Consider the following 17,160-nt stretch of genomic DNA (forward strand, 5'->3'; position numbering starts at 1 on the left):
TAGTGGCTCTACGTCTATCACAGGACACAAGTGGCATGTTTTTTCATTGCCAAAGAGGGCTCTCTCTGCCAGGTCACCATGGCATCCTTCACCAGCACAGTCTGAATCCTCAAAGAAGATAGACATATTTTTGAAAGGCCCAACTATGGTGGCTGCCCTCAGAAATGAAATAATAAGAGGCTCCTCCTGCCAATGCTCTGGGAAAATTAGTCTTAGTCTGTCCTTTAAGGTAGTCTAATTTTCACCTGTGTCTTACTTAAAAATAACCCTCATGGTCCTATTGGTTTTGTGACTTGTGGAACAGTGTGTGTATTCAGAGTGGGTGTATTCATATTTTCCTAGTAGTGATATATTTCACTGCTTTTCTACTATTTAAGTCAGGTTCTTTGTTTATTAGGAATACTGATGTAAGTTAGCTGGAGACAAGGGGGTTTTATTGTAGGAACTGAGATAGCTCCAAAGACTGAGGTGGCCTGAACTGGTCAACCCCAGGGACCCACAGCTCTCTCCATCTCCTTCTCAATGCTTCTTGCTTCTCCTTGTGCTTCTGCTCACTTCTGTTCTCCTCTCTCTACTAACTGGCTGATTCTGCTTATTAGAGGTTTCTGAACTTTCTTAACTCTGACTTGCTCATGGCTTTTGCTTGCAATGTCCCTGACTTTCCCTTAGGGAATCCTTACAGTCTCTGCTCTTGTTGCTATGGTCTCATTCCTTCTGTGTCCCCTAGTTCCAGTTCTTGAAAGACAGGGTATCCCATCAGCTCAGCTCCTCTTTTTGCACTAGGACATGAGACATAGCTACTCTCCAGCCTATTTGATTAGCTGCCCATTGGTCAGGAAAAAATCAGAGTGCACATAGAAGGGCTCCATGGCATGGTTACCTGCCAAATTAAGGGGCTGTTGGTGGGCTAATGTCTTTCATAGGGGCTTAGGCATCATAAACACATTTAAGGCATCTTTTATTTTTAATTAAGATTCAAATATCATGGACTGAGTCTGTTCATTGACGTCTTTTATAAATTTGAGGGGAATTATAAAAATATGTTACTGTGGAACTCTTTATTTATCAATGACTCACAGCAATACTGTAATTTCCCATCTGTGAACAGGTTGGCTCTTTTCCAAGTACTCGTATTGGATCCCACTCCCTTGAAATTGAAATGTCAGTGTGTCACTGGCCGAGAATGAACCCAGGCACCTTAGCCTCTGAGCTTTGTTCTGAGAGGGTCTTAAGATCTTTACATTCCTGACCTATTTTATGGCAAATTTGATGAAAATTAATTGATTTAGACGCTTTGGAAGGTGCACTGTGGTTGGGCAGATATGCAGAAAAAAGAAATTCATCATTATTGAGCATCTACCATGAACTTGATGTGAACATTCTCATTTTATAGATGAAGAAGCTGAGGTTCAGAGAAGATAAGACGTTAGCCCAATGACAAGCAAGCAGGTAATAGTGCTAGACTTTAAACCAGATCCACCTAATTTCAAATTACCCTCTGTATCATACAGGATTGGAGTTGGTGGTTGAGAAGAAAAGTGGGAGGAGGAGAATATTGCGGATGAAGAGAATTGAGACATCCCAGGTGAAGGTCTAGAGATGGCGAAAAGAAAGCAGTGCACAGATTGTTGACTGCAGTGACAGATTCCTGGTGGAGATAGAGGTCAATTACATGTCAGAGGCAGCCAGATTCTTGAACAATATAAAAGCCAGCCTAGGGTGTATCTGACATTTTTTGAGGCCTTGGGGAGTCGCTAGAAACAGGCATGGCCTGACCAACACAGCTGTTTAGATTAGAAGGATTAGTCTGGAGACAGGAGTCAGAAGGATTGGCAATAGGAAAAGATTCTGGGTGACTTGGGCACGCATAGCTTTGGGGACCCCCTATAATCTTAGGGAATGTTTCACAGCTGGCCTCATCATCTCAGACAGGGACCCCTTTCAAGTGCTCTCCCTCCTCACCTTCTCTGTGACAATCAGAAGCTTGGGATTGTCAGTCCTCTAGGAGCTGAACTCTGCTATAGAGTATCACCTTTGATGGGAAGAAATTCGCCTCTTATAATATACTAGAGGCCCGATGCATGAAATTTGTGCAAGAGTAGGCCTTCCTCTGGTTGCCGGCAGGCACCCGGGACCCAGCTTCCCTCGCAGCCCTGGCTTCATTTGGAAGGTCGGCTGGTCTAATTAGCATATTATGCTTTTATTATTATTATTATTATTATTATTATTATTGATACTATTTGAGGCTTCCAAATGTTGCCTTTTTTAGTTTTTAAAAACAGAACTACTCCAAGAGGTAGTGAGCACGGGGAAGCTGAGACTGTGGTCTAAATTTCCCCTGAAAGTCTTAACCACTGGTGAGATTTTGTATATGTATCAATCATACCATTTCCATCCTCAGTCTCTGTTCCTGTCACTCCAAATGTGAGAAGAGATAGACAATTGAGATAAAGGAGAAGTTCCTAGGACTTTGCTTTCTATTTCTCCTTTTTCTCTTCCATAGTAAAATCACCATGAAATTACTTATAAGAAGTTGCAGGCAATTTGGCTAAGGTACCTGTGGATTTGTCATGGGAAGAGTAAATTTTATTTTCTCCCCTGTATTTTTTAGCTATTGAGGTTATTTATATAACTCAGGCATGTCAATAACATAAGTAATGTTGGCACTGAAACATGTATTTTTGTCACTTGATATTGAATATCAAGTTTGGAGGTGAGTTAGTCAGATTTATTGGTGAGAAACTGAAGAGGGGAGAGTTTTACCCCTAAACCTTGAGGGATTCAATAATAATATAAGTAAGAACCCAGTGGATAAAAATGGTGACAGGTTGACCTGCCATTTCTTTTGCCCTAGGCTAAACTTGGAGCCTCTCTTTTTTGATATAGCTGAAGTCATAAAACAAACTTACAACCTTGAGAAAACAGAGGAAGAAGTCCTTTGTACAAACATTAAACTTGTATTTCCACCCACCCAATGACATAAAAAACCTTAATTGGATGCCTTTAATGTGTAACCTACTGTGCCAGATGTGAACACTGAATTATTTTTCCTTAAGTTTAGGGACAGAGAATCTGCATACTGTCACAGTCACAGTCAGCAATGAAGGAGAGCTGCGCGGTTGTTAAAATATCAAATTTCGTTTAATATTCTTCAGGCACACTCTTTACTCATTAGTTTCTCTGCAGTGTGCAACAATCAACTCACTGCATTCCCCAGTGCTTAAAGCAGAGGCCATTAGGTGTTTCAGAGAATAGGACACCCATGAATTCCTAAAAGGACCACTTGTTCAGGAGAATAAAACACCCATCAATTCCTAAAAGGGCAATTTGTTCAGGGAAGCAGGCCCTGGCTATCAGGACATGGGGCTTTGCTGTCGGGCATGGATGAAGGCCAGATTCTGGGTGATTCTTAAACCAAAGCCTTAGAAAGGTCTGGCAGCTAGGATTATTGTGTCCTCCTCTTGATCCCAACACAGCTAGAACGAGTGGGTTAATAAAGTTTTAGGTGGGAATTATGAGAACTAGTGTATATCCAGCAGAATTGGTCAGTGAAAGCTTTGTGCACAGACTTGGTCAGTGAAAGCTTTGTGCACAGACTTATTGTCATCTAGTTCTAATCGAGGGGTGGGTCTTGGTGGTCTCATCTATATACATTTATATCTTGGAATTCTGGGACCCAGGGCAGACTGGCCACACTAGGACTAATGCCTATAGGTGGTTAAGCTCTTTAGAAAATAACAGGAACTTTGAGATTCTTGACCAAAGAGAGGAGATCGTGTCTGTATCAATCTCTCAGCAAGGAGAGGAAAGGCCTCCAATGGGCAGATAACTCTGTGAGTGGAAGGGTGGACAAAGCTCAGATTCCCCATCTTAAGGCACACATTTTTCCTAGTCAATGAATGTTTCTGAGTACAATAAAGAGCTGTATCTTCCTGCCTAGGGCACTAGTAAAGTCCTATATAGAGGACACCTCAGGAGGCCTTAAAAGTCTGTGGTCACTTACGGGTTAGACAATTCAAGGTTATTGGAAAGAATGGTATTTGCTTGGGATGGAGCCTGGGGATCACCTTCTAGTTTTGATAAAAAGCAAGCAAAGCAGGGACTGCAGGAGAATTGGGCATGGCAGTAAAGAGTGAAAGCATTTGCTGAGAAATGGAACACTCCAGAAGCAGTGGCAAACAGTCTAGGGAGGTGCCAGGCATCACTGAGGAAGGGAGGGGCCTTCGGGGTTTAGAGTTACAATAACATAGCCATGTGGGAGCTCAAAGCCAAATACCTCCATGTCCATCATCCAAGCTTCAACTATTGCCAAGGTCTGTGTAGCTGGAAAAAACAAAGGTTTCTCTCAGTACTTGGTCAGATGTTGTCAACTTTGAAAATGTCATCATTTTCATCAACATTTTGTGGTGTGAAAGGGTTGGGATGATGAACACAAACAAGGGCTTGGTCTGGGTGGTATGCTAGTGCTAGGTAGGGGTCAGAGACAGAGGGGAGTGCAAGATTAGCTCTTGAGGTTAGAATTGTCCAGCTATTCGGAGAGATGACTTACATGTCTGCCACAGTTAAGTGATATTAAACTCTGACATTCTCCGAAAGTTTGTCTGATGTGACCAAAAGCACCAAGAGAACCTCCTCACTTTCCTCAAGTCAGTTGCTGAAAATGTCTACCTTAGTTACCTTCTCAGTTTTTGAGAAAGGGCAAGTCCAAATTTGGACAAAACCAGCCTTCCTGCCTCATAGTTCCTGTGAACTGAGATCAGTCAAGAACAAGAATTGACCGAGTGGGAGGTACCTCTTTGTTGATATTTATACCATTACTTATAATAACAGCATATTATTGATTTATCACTCTGTAATTAATTACACCTAAACTTAGCAACTTAAAACAAAAATAAGGATTTCTCTCACACAGTTTCTGCAGATCAGGAATCTAAGAGTGGCTTAACTGGCTGTTTCTAGTTTAAGATCTCTGATGAGGTTGCAGCCATCTGAGGGCTTAACCGAGGCTGGAAGATCAGTTTCCCAGATGGCATTCTCACGTGGATGATGACCTGATGTTGGCTGCTGGTAGGAAGCCTTGTTCCTTACCACATGGACACCTCCATAGAGCGACTTGTGTGTCCTCATGACATGGTGTCTAGCTCCCCCAGAACAACTGATTCAAGAGAGAGGAAGCCAGAAACTTCAATAATTTTTATGACCTAGTCTCAGAAGTCACTTTCTGTTATTTCCCTCATATCCTTTGGTCACATAGTCATCTCTATCCAGTGTGATAGGGGACTACACAAGGGTATAAATACCAAGAGGAGAGAGTCATTGGGGGCCATCTTGGAGGCTGGCTACCATAAAGAGCTACCATCTATTGAGAGCTTTCTATGAGAAAGGCGCCTTCCAAGCTCTTTGCATATGATAAGCCTTAAAGATTATGGTTCTTTTATCCTCATTTTAAAGATGAGGACACGGAGACTTTGAGAGAGTAAATGACTTTCCCAAGGTTTTCCTGTGCCAAGCTTGCCCTTGGTTTGTACCTCTAAAGGAATGAAGTTCCTGCCACTCAGCACACAGGCATAGAGTACTTACTATACTATGAGACAGACACTGTGCTAGGATCTGGGAATCCAAGAACAGCAGGACCCAGGCCCTGAGATGGTGAAGGAATTACAGGCACAAAGAGAGCACTGCTTTGAAGATATGGTGGAACTCAACCAAGGGAACAATCAGTTCATTGTGGGTAGATGATTCAATGAAGCCTTCTAGTAGGTGTGATGCTTGAGGTAAGTGTTAAAAGAGATCAGGCACTTTCTCAGTTGTTAATATATCACCACCTTCAGGCCTGGGGATAGGAGTGGGAGTTCAGCTGATTGCTGCAGAGAGTGATTGCCCCTAGATTGGGCTTTGTTTGATAAGCCATTTGGCACTTTACAATATGGTCTCCTGAGTGGGGTCTGAAATTAGGAGACTCAGGTTTACGCCTTATTTTTTCACTTAAACCCCATCCCCCATGAGACCTTAGGAAAAATTTTAATGGACATGTTCCTTGGTTCTGGTTTCTGTTAAATGGGGAAAAGCAATCTTTCTATACATCATAAAGGAGAGAGAGTGTACACACCAAAAAGGTAGATGCTATTAAAAAGTTCAAATCTCAAAAACAAACAAACAAAAAAATAAATAAATAAGAAGTTCAAAGCTCTACTTTCAAAATGATCTGCGCTCCTTCTTTTGCACCCGTATGTTACCTCTGCTACTCTCCCTCTCCCACTCTACAGACACTGAGGGCTGAATTGTCACCTCATTTTCACAATTTACATTTGGCCTAGCAGTGATCAGCAAACTGCGGCTCTTTGGCCCCTTGAGTGTGGCTCTTCCACAAAATACCGACTTCTGCGCATGGGCCACAAAGTTTCAATCACACTGTACATGCGTGCCCACACATGGTATTTTGTGGAAGAGCCACACTCAAGGGGACAAAGAGCTGCATGTGGCTTGCGAGCCACAGTTTGCCAAGCACTGGCCTAGGGGAAGAAGAATGAACAGTTCCTGAGGATGTTTGGTATACAAAGCTACCTCTGAATAAGTTCAGAGATGCTCCAATTGTCCACCTGGAGTTATGTTCCTGAGAAAGGTGGATGATGGGGACAAAGAGAAAGAAGTATAGCCCTGAGCCTTGACTCAGTTGGTTGGGTGCATGAAGAGGTTGCCTGTTTGATTTCCCGGTTGGGGCACATTTCTGGGTTCACTCTCCAGTAGGAGGCGTTCGAGAAGCAAAGGATTGATGTTTTGCTAGCACATCAATGTCTCTCTCTCTCTCTCCCTCTGTCTCCAAAAATCAATAAAAAAAAAGACAAAGACGTATCATATGTGTGATTAAGACACAGTTAGCGCTTTGTGCAGCTCTTTCAGGATGAATGTCAAGCACACGACACTATGATTTTCACTGTTGGCATGCATTTCATTCTTTGAGAAGCCAAGCTTCTTTCATGATGTGGTCATCCTGTGGTTTATTATTATTATTGCACAAGCAAGTGAGCAATATTTTCCTGTGAAGGGCTCTTTCATGTATATGTAAACCACAGCCGGCAGTTCCCCTAAAAAAGGGAGGCATGTGGAATACCCTGAATGGGAAGCTTATTACCTTCCCATACATACCTGGGCCCCATCACCATCATAGATAAACAGATGAGGTATTTCAGGTGAATAAAAAAATCCCCCAGAAATACTGATTATTCCATATACACATGAATCCGGTAGTATTATTCATATGATATTGATCTCTTTTAGAATCAAGTCACTTTCATGCATTTTGCTCTCTGTTTCTTCTCTTGCCTGGAGCCTTGAAAAGCTAGCCTAACACTCTCCTAAATGGACCTTTTTCACCTACACAAGAACATCATATTGATGCAAGGGAATGATGGTACACACCTCCAAGGATGTGGGCAAATCTGCTCCGATTTATATCAGTTCTGAAAACATTTTCTCTCCTCTTTCCAAGGAGGCTCAACCAATTCTGGGGTGAAATTCGGTAACCCTGGATTGGGAAATTAAGATCACCTTGTTCTGTGGAAAGTGAAAGAGGAATTGAAGCAAAGAAGCTAAAACCCTTCAGGTAGTTTCAGAATATCTACTTTCTCTTATCTCCATGAGTGGTCAAAGCCTCATTTCCTGGTGTCTTCTTTAAAATACGGTTTTAAATACTTCATTGTGGTTAGAAGAAGACATGTAAGTATCAAAATCCCATATACTCTTCAGGAGAAACTTTTTTAAAAATTAACATATAGTTTTTTAGTGTAGTTTTGTGAGCTTTAATGCATATATAGATTCATGAAACCACCACCACAATCTGGATACATAACAGTTTTATCATCCCAAAAAACTCTCCCATTGTCCCTTTGTAGTCACACTCTCCCCCACTCTAAACCCTTGTAGCCACTACTCTCTTTTCACTATAGTTTTTACTTTTTCAGAAAGTCATGTAAATGGAATCATATAATATGTAACTTTTTAAAATTGTCTTCGTTCCCTCAGGATCCTCATACCTTTGATATTCATTCACATTGTTGCATTTATCAATAGCTTATTCTCTTTTATGGCTCAGTAGGATTCTATGGTCCTAGTACATATTTAACTTTGCATTCTTGAGTATAGCATAGACACCATGAGTCCCAGAAAAAAAAATGGCACTTGGGTAACCAAGTGAAGAAGCAGTTAAGGTTTACTCTTTAAATTCTGTGGTTACTTGTCATTATCATGTTGGGTGATCAAGAGATGAAACAAAATAGGCGGTTTTTATTCCCAGTGGCCCAGGTACATAGGCTTCCAAGAGGCACCTGTAACCCATCATTTGCGGGTTGCTAACATATTTTATCTTCAAGTTGCTCAGTGTGTTGTACTGGCACTAACACAGTGGTTTACAAGGGGATGACAGTGCCCCTCCCGAGACATCTGGTGATGTCTGGAGACATTTTTGGTGCCACACTGGGGGAGTGATACTGGGAGTGATAGTGGGTGGAGGCCAGGGATGCTATTGAACACCCTAAAGTGCACTGGACAGTCCCACTACAAAGAATTATCTGGACCTAAATGTCAAGAGTGTGAGGTCAAACCTTGATGTAACATATCCCAGAATCGAGCCAAAGACATCAGTAGAAAAGGGACAACCTTTTTGTGAAAAATCATTAGTTTCCTCCAAATTTTAAACCAAGGGAGTAAGAATCATAAAGATGAGGAAAGTGATTATTCAAACCCATGAAGAAATTATTCAAACCCCCTTGGTCATCTACCTCTGACCAAGGCCTGGTCCACTCTCTGCCTGTAGGGCCCTTCACTCAACTCTTTCCTTGGAGAATTCATCCTTAGAGACCACCGATTCCTTGCCCAGGTATTCTTCTTCATGGCTTCCACAACACCTGGCACTTACCTGTAATGAGACATTCTTCATAGTCCTTTGATTATTGCTCTCTCATCTTTAGGGTGTCATCAGCAGAGTCCAATGCCTGGCACAAGTTGGTGCTCAATTATAGTTGAATTTTTTTTAAAAAAAACACCTTTTCTATATACATGTAGATGTTCATTCATCTATGTGTTCAATCATTTAGTAAATATTTACCAAGTCCCTACATGCTCAGCAAATTTCTGAGTGCTAAAGATATGGGAATGAGCAAACAGTCATAGCACCTGTGTTCATAGGACTTACATTCTAGAACTGGGTCAGCAAGCTCTTTCTGTAAAAAGCCAGGTAAGAAATATTTTTGGCTTTGTTGACCACACAGTCTCTATTGCAACTACTCAGCTCTTCAGTTGTTATGTGAAAACAACCACAGACAATATGTACCCCAATAAAATTTTATTTACAAAACAGGCAGCAAGCGTGATTTTTCCCTTGAGCTGTAGTTTGCCAATCCTTGTTCTAGAGAAGACAAGTAATACATAAATATAAAACTCAAGTAGTAGGTACTCTTTTTGTTTAAAAAATAAAAGGCTAGAGAGGAGGGGAGGTGCAATTTAAATCAGATGGTCAGGGAAGGCCTCTGTGAGGGGATGGCATTTGATGGCTATCTGCATGAGTGAGGGAGCAAGCCAGAGGGCAGCCAGGGCCAAGGCTGAAGCAGGAATGTGCTGGGGGTCTTCAGGAAATGGTGACAAGGCTGGTATCGCAGGAATAGTGCAAGTAGGGGAAGGGTGTGAGAGCTGAGGTTGGAGGTCACGGGGTCAGATTACATTACTCTGTGGACTTGGGAGTCCATTCTTCATGCGACAGGAAGCCCTTGGAGGTTTTGAGGGAATGACATGTTCCAAGTTTCTACCATTGAGCAGAAGGGGTTGGGTGACTTCACAGCCCCCACTGGTCCACATAGCGGTTGGGTTTGGGTGAATTAGGAAAAAGTGCTTCCTTTAAAAGGAAGCAGCCTTGCTTTCAGCCTCTTCCAAATGTCCCTGGTTGGTGTACAGCCAGCCCACGGAGCTGTGCATCGTAGTCTCTGGTGCTACTGAGGTTACTTAAGAAATTCCCATTCAAATGGCATTCTTGAGACTTTCTAGGACTTTGACATGTTGGTATGCAAATTATTGTCAATAAGGCCATGGTTTGGGGGCTCCAGCTCAGCTGTTCAAATAGGGGGTGCCGAATCCTAAGGGTGATCTTTCTTTTCCCATGAAATGAGTTGCAGCCAATTCCTGAGACCTATCACCACTGGGATAAGCACTTCTTCATTTTGGGGTGATGCAGGGCAGTATAGATGAAGAAACAGAGCAGGGAGTACGTAGCAAAGGTACCTCTCGAAGTCAGGAAACTGTGTAAAAGGAACCTTGTGGTGATAATGATGGTTTTCTTTTCCTAGTCTTTGTGAACTACAGGTGCTGGGAAAGCCTGTCACACATTTGCAGGCAGGTCAAATTTCTCAAAAATCTGAGCCACAACAGCCTGCGAGCAATATGGAACAAAGCCTGGAGCTTCCCTGTTGGGCTTTTGATCTGAATGGAACAAGTCCAGTCGTGGACTCACAATTTGTGAGTTGGTCTTCCCTTTTTCTTATTACTTGGACAGGAAATCTAATAGACAAGGCGAAGGAATGAAAGGCATTTTCATCGTCATCTTTAAATACCAATGATAGGTGACTCTTGGGCTTCCAAAATAATTCCAAACCAGGGATTTTCAACCAATGATCTGCAAGAATTTTTAAAACATGCAGTACCTGGCTACTTAGTCAGGGGCACTGACCTCTTTTCCCTTAGGTTGTCATATATAAAGAAAATGGCAACAGCCAACACAACAACAGCTGTCCAGTGTGAATGAATCAAAATTATACCTATTTTTTTGTCAGATGAACAAAAAATATATACTTCTTGGTGTGCCACAGAATTTTAGTAATTATATTATGTCATGAGATGAAAAAAGATTGAAAATCACTGCTCTAGACAAACTCATCATGGACCAATATCTTTTACTTTCCTATGAACTTTTGGAGGTTTTGACACCAGGAATGAAGCAGTGCTTTCCAAACAGAGTGGATTTTACCTAAAAGTGTTGTCAACTGAGTCATGATGAGAACTGTGGTTCATTCTTTTCCCATTGTTGTCTTAATTAGGCGTGCAATTTTCCCTAATCTCACATGCACACAATCTTTGACTTTTTACTCCAAGGTTTGACTAAGGATTGTATAGCATCTACTATAGCATATTCTAAAGATGAAAAAATGAGATCAACTTAAACATAAATATTCCTATGCTGGTTGCTACAGACAAACACAATTTGCCTCAATTTAGAACAATAAAGATGAAAGTGATGGGATAATGTCATTATTTTGTGATCATTAGCATCTTCCAAGCTCTCATAGAGGATGAGAGATGTAACCCCATTGTTGGGCTTTACACCTAGATCTGACGTTCATAGTTGATAGGAGATATCTGAATATCAGGTCTGAAAATATTGAACTGCCAAACACATGCTATTTTTCATCTGTCCTCTAGGCAAAATGGGTACTTGCTAAATATTCTCTGTTGAACAAACAGGGAAAGTAGAAATATAGCTTGGGTTGCAGTACAAGAGAGTTTTTGACGGTTAATCTCACCATGCCTTACTCAAGAGACTTAACTCATGTCCTGATGCTGGGCCTGAAGATCTATTTGGGGAGTAAATGGGCAGCTCCAAGCTGCTTTCTCACAGAATATAGCCCCAGGGCAGGTGGTGAAGAAACTGGGCTTTTAGGCTTGTTGCTTGCTTTTCTCCACTTGGCTTATTCAGACCTCCTCCTTGGAAATAAGATGTTATGCTAGGGCAGTGGTCGGCAAACTGCGGCCCCTTGAGTGTGGCTCTCCCACAAAATACCACGTGCGGGTGTGCACGTACAGTACGATTGAAACTTCGTGGCCACACTCAAGGAGCCAAAGAGCCGCATGTGGCTCGCGACCACTGTGCTAGGGGAAACAGGACTGAAAGCAAACCTCGATTCTCCCAAGTTCCAGTAAAGCAGCCTCCACTCTTACTCAGTGAGTGAGAGAGTGAGAACACAGGAAGCCAAACTCCGTCACCAAAGAGCCCAAAAAGGGGACCTAAAAGATTTTTTTTTTTTCAAGGGAGAAGCATTAACAAAATGATGGGGAAGACACAAAATAGAAGAACAGAGAAAGAAGAAAGAGGAAGTAGAATTCACCGAGGGAAATAAAAATAAGACATTAATTTATTGAAATGTAAACAGAAGGCAATTACACCCAACCTACTCTAGTCCATCAAACTTGCCAAAATTATAACTCAGACATGGGACTCATATCACCTATCTGTCTCAGAATTTTCAAAACAAAGGCAGGAGGTGTGCTGGTTAACAGCAGCAATGGTGTGCTGGTTATCTGTTTCCTCCTCTGTATCTATCCAGGTGTCTTGCACATAAAAGGATTTCAACAGAGTGAAATAATCAGTAATTTATGTCAGCCTGGCTGGCACGGCTCAGTGGTTGAGCGTCAACCTATGAACCAGGAGTCATGGTTCGATTCCCAGTCAGGGCACATGCCCAGGTTGTGGGCTCGATCGCCATGGGGGCATGCAAGAGGCAGCTGATCAATGATTCTCTCTCATCATTGATGTTTCTATCTCTCCCTCTCCCTTCCTCTCTGAAATCAATAATAAAATAATAATAATTTATGCCATGTCTACACTGCCAAAGTGAAATTGCCAGGAGAAAAGGAGATTTAAAAAAAAAAAAGACCCAAATAGTCCACATGAATAAAAAGATTTATTACACTTTGGGCCAGACCCATGGTCCACTGAGCTCCCTACTCTGACTCTAGTGGAGTAACAAAGGCTGTGGAAGGCCAGGGGTGTAGGAATCCAGAGCCACCATTCAGTCCAACTGGTGCCTTGGTGAACTGCTCATTTCCCTACTTCATCAAGACAGATCCGGTGTGAGTGAGCTACCTGCTACTAACTCTTACTTGCAATGTAGGCATCATGTTATAGTGAGATCATCTCCTTCATGCAGTGTAGTAGAACATGACCTCCATATGACCCCCTCCACCTCTTAACAGCTTAATGGGATGAAAGCCTGCTAACCTGTTGGGGAAAGAGATTTACTTAGTTCTGGCCACTCAACTCCAGACTCCTAGAAGAATTCGACCATATGGCCACCAGCCAGGTATTTGGGGAAGTCCATGTTTTTTTGTGTTTTTTTTTTTCATTTAAGTGAGATAAATCAAAGAAAATATGAGGGGAATAGCATCTACTATAGGATTTTCTCCCAGACCTTTTTTTTTTTTTTCTTTTTAGTAGCTCTGAGCTGCTGTGCCCAAGACATACCAACTCACTGGGCCACATTTAGAGTAATTAACAGTCTGTTTCCTTTACCCTCATTTGTTGTAGGATGTCCAGCCACACAGACTCTCCGGCAGGCATTTTTGGTGACTGTGACGAGGTAGCTCTTGAATTCTGTGAGCAAGTTGTCTTGAACAAGGGCATCTGCCATCGTCCTCCTCCAGGGCTTGGGTCTCACCGGAGATGTCTTTCACCAGAATCCCAACCCAAACCCTTTACAATAATTAGTAGCTTGTGAAGCATCAAAGGACATTAAACATTTGTGATCATGGGAACGTGACCGTTGACCTATTCCTAGAAATGGGCTGCGATGCACACCAGGATACTGGACTCCCTCGCTTAAGTGGAGAAAATTCTAAAACTGAGGACCTTCCTGATGATGGCAGGACTGGTCAGGCTGCGGTCATTTGATGGATTTGAGTAGGATGGGAAAACAACAGAAGTAATGAGAAGCCCAATTCCTTTTCACTTCTCACATGCCAACGTGATTTTAGAAAATAAAGACAAACCATTCACTGTGGGATTTCTTCTTACTTTAGAAGGAAACTTCCTCAGGTGAGAGCAGGGACCTCCTTTTCCTTCCGTAAGGACCTGCACTGGATGTTTTCTCGTGAAACAGGTAGCTGTGCCCACACACTCGCCCTGGTGTACTGTCTGCAGAGGACCATCCTCACCGCTTTCTCTCTTCCAGAAACATCCTTTCGAAACTGGATAATCCTTCATCCGAATGAAGGAAATGGTCTATATCCTCCCTAACGTCCATCTACAGCTGCCTTTCCCGTGGACCTCTGTTCTCTCTGAAATCCAGAAATGGAAGATGCTTTTGAAAACTTGCACCTTTTCAAAATAGTGACTCTGGGTGCCCTCTGCTGGTACTCTAAGTTCTTCAGCTGTATACTAGTGACAGCAAAGCAGGAAGCCGGGCAAGAATTATTGAAAACAAACAAACAAACATATACACACATTTATGCATTTATACACGTATGTATATGCGTACATGTATATTTTAACCTTTTTTGCTCAGAGGTCCCTTTGAGGAAAGGAATCGGGGAAGATGAGGAAGGTAAGCATCACTGATCCTGCAATGCATTTCCCAGGCAGCCTGCAGGTGAGAGACCAAGCTGCCCTGCAGCCCTCTGGCCGACTCAGGGGCTCCCGGGCATGCTCCTCTGGAGCCTGATTAAATGGGGCCTCCTCTCCCGGAGCAGCCAGCCTGGCAGTGTTCCAGCTGTACCACCGTGATTAGCAGCCAAGCTTGGGGTTCTTTATTTCCCTCTGGGCCTCCCTTCCCCAACCCCACCTTTAATCCCTGCGGCAATGCTGCCTCTGAGGCCCTTGGAGGTCAGAGCTCTCAGAAGAAGAGTCTCGGAGCAAAGCTGGCAAATAGGCGGGGTGCGCACTGCAGCACCATTTTCATCTTTCATGAACAGCGTGGACATTTCACCTGGATCCCTTGTGCTCTGCCCCTACACTGCTTCCTCCCCCAGTCACTTCCGACTCAGATTAACTGAGTGCTTGGAAATAGTGGGGGCCAATGCCAGAGTCAGACCTGGCAGAGAGGGAGTGGGGCCGGTATGTTAATGCACTAGCGGCCCACGCCCCCTTCTCAGGCATTCCATTTATCTGGACTCGACTCTGTCATATGTAAGACTGAGATAAAAAAAAGAATGACCAGTTTGTGAAAAACGTGTGAAGTACTTAAAAGCATATCATGGCAGACTATACCTTTTAACTAAAGCCTGCTGTTAATTCATTCACTCTTACAACAAATACTAAGGCCCCATGATATGTACAATATGCTACATAGGCACTTTGGGATCATTTAAAACAAATGTAGACTACTGTGGCCTTCAGGAGACACCATAGAGAGAGAGAAAACTTCTGTGACAACACCAGGCATTGGACTTTACGTGTCAGAATCAGTGACATACACAATTGGTGCTGCGAAAGGCGAGGAAAGGTCCTCCGCTATCTTTGCCACAAGGTGACATGAGTATTGCCCGGGACTTATTATTTATCCCAATTGTGATCATGTGGTCATTGGCTCACTTATCTGTTTAATCTCTGCTCCTCTTGCAGAATGCAAGCTCCATAAGAACAGAGCACTTTTTAATCCCATTGTTTTGATTCCATGTTAGCAAATAAAAAATATTTCAATCAGAATTATAATATCAATTTTGTTCATTTATATTTTTAAATTAATGCCATTAAAGCCAACTTAATTCCTTGATCCATTTTAAATGCAATATATTCGTCATTTCCTTTAAATTTTTTTTGTTTCGTTTTTTCTGAAATATTTCCATTAAAATCAATTCACAATGATTTGGTTCACCACGTATTTTTTTATGCATAATGCATAGCAAATGTGATTGATCACAGCTTCTGCCATTGTGATTTTTTAAATGGATATTTTATGTATTGAGTTTAATTTTCTCAAATCTGTAGATTTTGAAATGCTATAAATTTCAATCTTGCGTTATTTTTTTCAAGCCCTGTGCAGTTTGCCTTTGTTTACGTGTGTGTGTGTGTGTGTGTGTGTGTGTGTGTGTGTAGATGATGGGGCCCTGGCTGAGTGTGTGTGTGTGTGTGTGTGTGTGTGTGTGTGTGTGTGTGTAGATGATGGGGCCCTGGCTGAGGTCCTACCTTCAATGGCCAGAAATATTAAGTGAGGAAGTCTACAGTTCCAGCCCTCATCTGACTACAATCACGAGATCCTTTGTAAGGACTGCCTGGTGGAGCCCAGCCAATTCCAAGGAGAATGAGAAATGATAAAATGACTGATGTTGTTTTAAGCCACTAAATTCTGGAGTGCTTTTGACACAGCAGCAGATAACCAACACTGTCCTGACATGACCTAATTAAAGAGATATCCTTTCGTCTCTTTCTCATGCTGTGTGTACTCACCAGGATGAGTTTTGGATTCAGGAGCAATAGACATTTACAATAAGTGAAAACACTCTACAAAGGCACATACAGAATTAGGGAATAAGATGTCCTGTCCAGTGAAATAGTCTCATTTAAAGAATAAGAACATGCTTCAGGCAAATTGCTGAAGAGTAAGTAGGTGCTTTAGGCAAGTTATTGAATGCAAAGAAACACCACTTTACAAAGAAATCAAAGAATAAAATGCTCACTATAAACTGAACATGCTTTTTCTTTAACTTTTTTTAGCCTTCAGAATCATCTATTATTTTGGGGTGAATGTTATGCATATTGGTTACCTCTGTGCTAAGCTGCCCCCTCAGTAAGGCTTCTGGTGGCAGGTTACATAGCCCAGTTCTCACGGTGGGCAGAGCACGAGCTGCCCGCTGCGCAGAGCAGCCGGGCTGGGCAACTCACTGCTGCTATTCATCACTCACAAAATTCTTTTTTGTTGTTTTTTGTTAATGAATGGTTGTTAACTCTAACAACCAGGGCCACCCCACCCAGGGTCATTTGAATGCTCTTTGTGCATGCTGGAGAAGGTAAATGATAAGGTGGGGGACAGGAAGCATACCGTTATTCCCTAGGACTTTGAAGGTAGAGAAGTCCAAATGGGTGTGTGTGTGTGTGTGTGTGTGTGTGTGTGTGTGTGTTTGCCAAACACAAGACACATAAGATGCAATTAAGAGTTTGTCGACGCCCTGGATGGTTTGGCTCAGTGAATAGAACACTGGCTTGCAGATCGAAGGGTCCCAGGTTTGATTCTGGTCAAGGGCACGTACCTCAGTTGCAGACTCCTCCCTGCCAAGGCCCCTGCAGTAGGCAATCAATCAATGTGTTTCTCTCACATTGATATTTCTCTCTTTCCCTGTCTCTTCCACTGTCTTTAAAAATTTATGAAAAAATATCCTCAGGTGAGGATTAAAAAAAAAAATTCTGTG

This window comes from Myotis daubentonii, chromosome 4 (assembly GCF_963259705.1).
Source record: "Myotis daubentonii chromosome 4, mMyoDau2.1, whole genome shotgun sequence".
Taxonomy (NCBI): Eukaryota; Metazoa; Chordata; class Mammalia; order Chiroptera; family Vespertilionidae; genus Myotis; species Myotis daubentonii.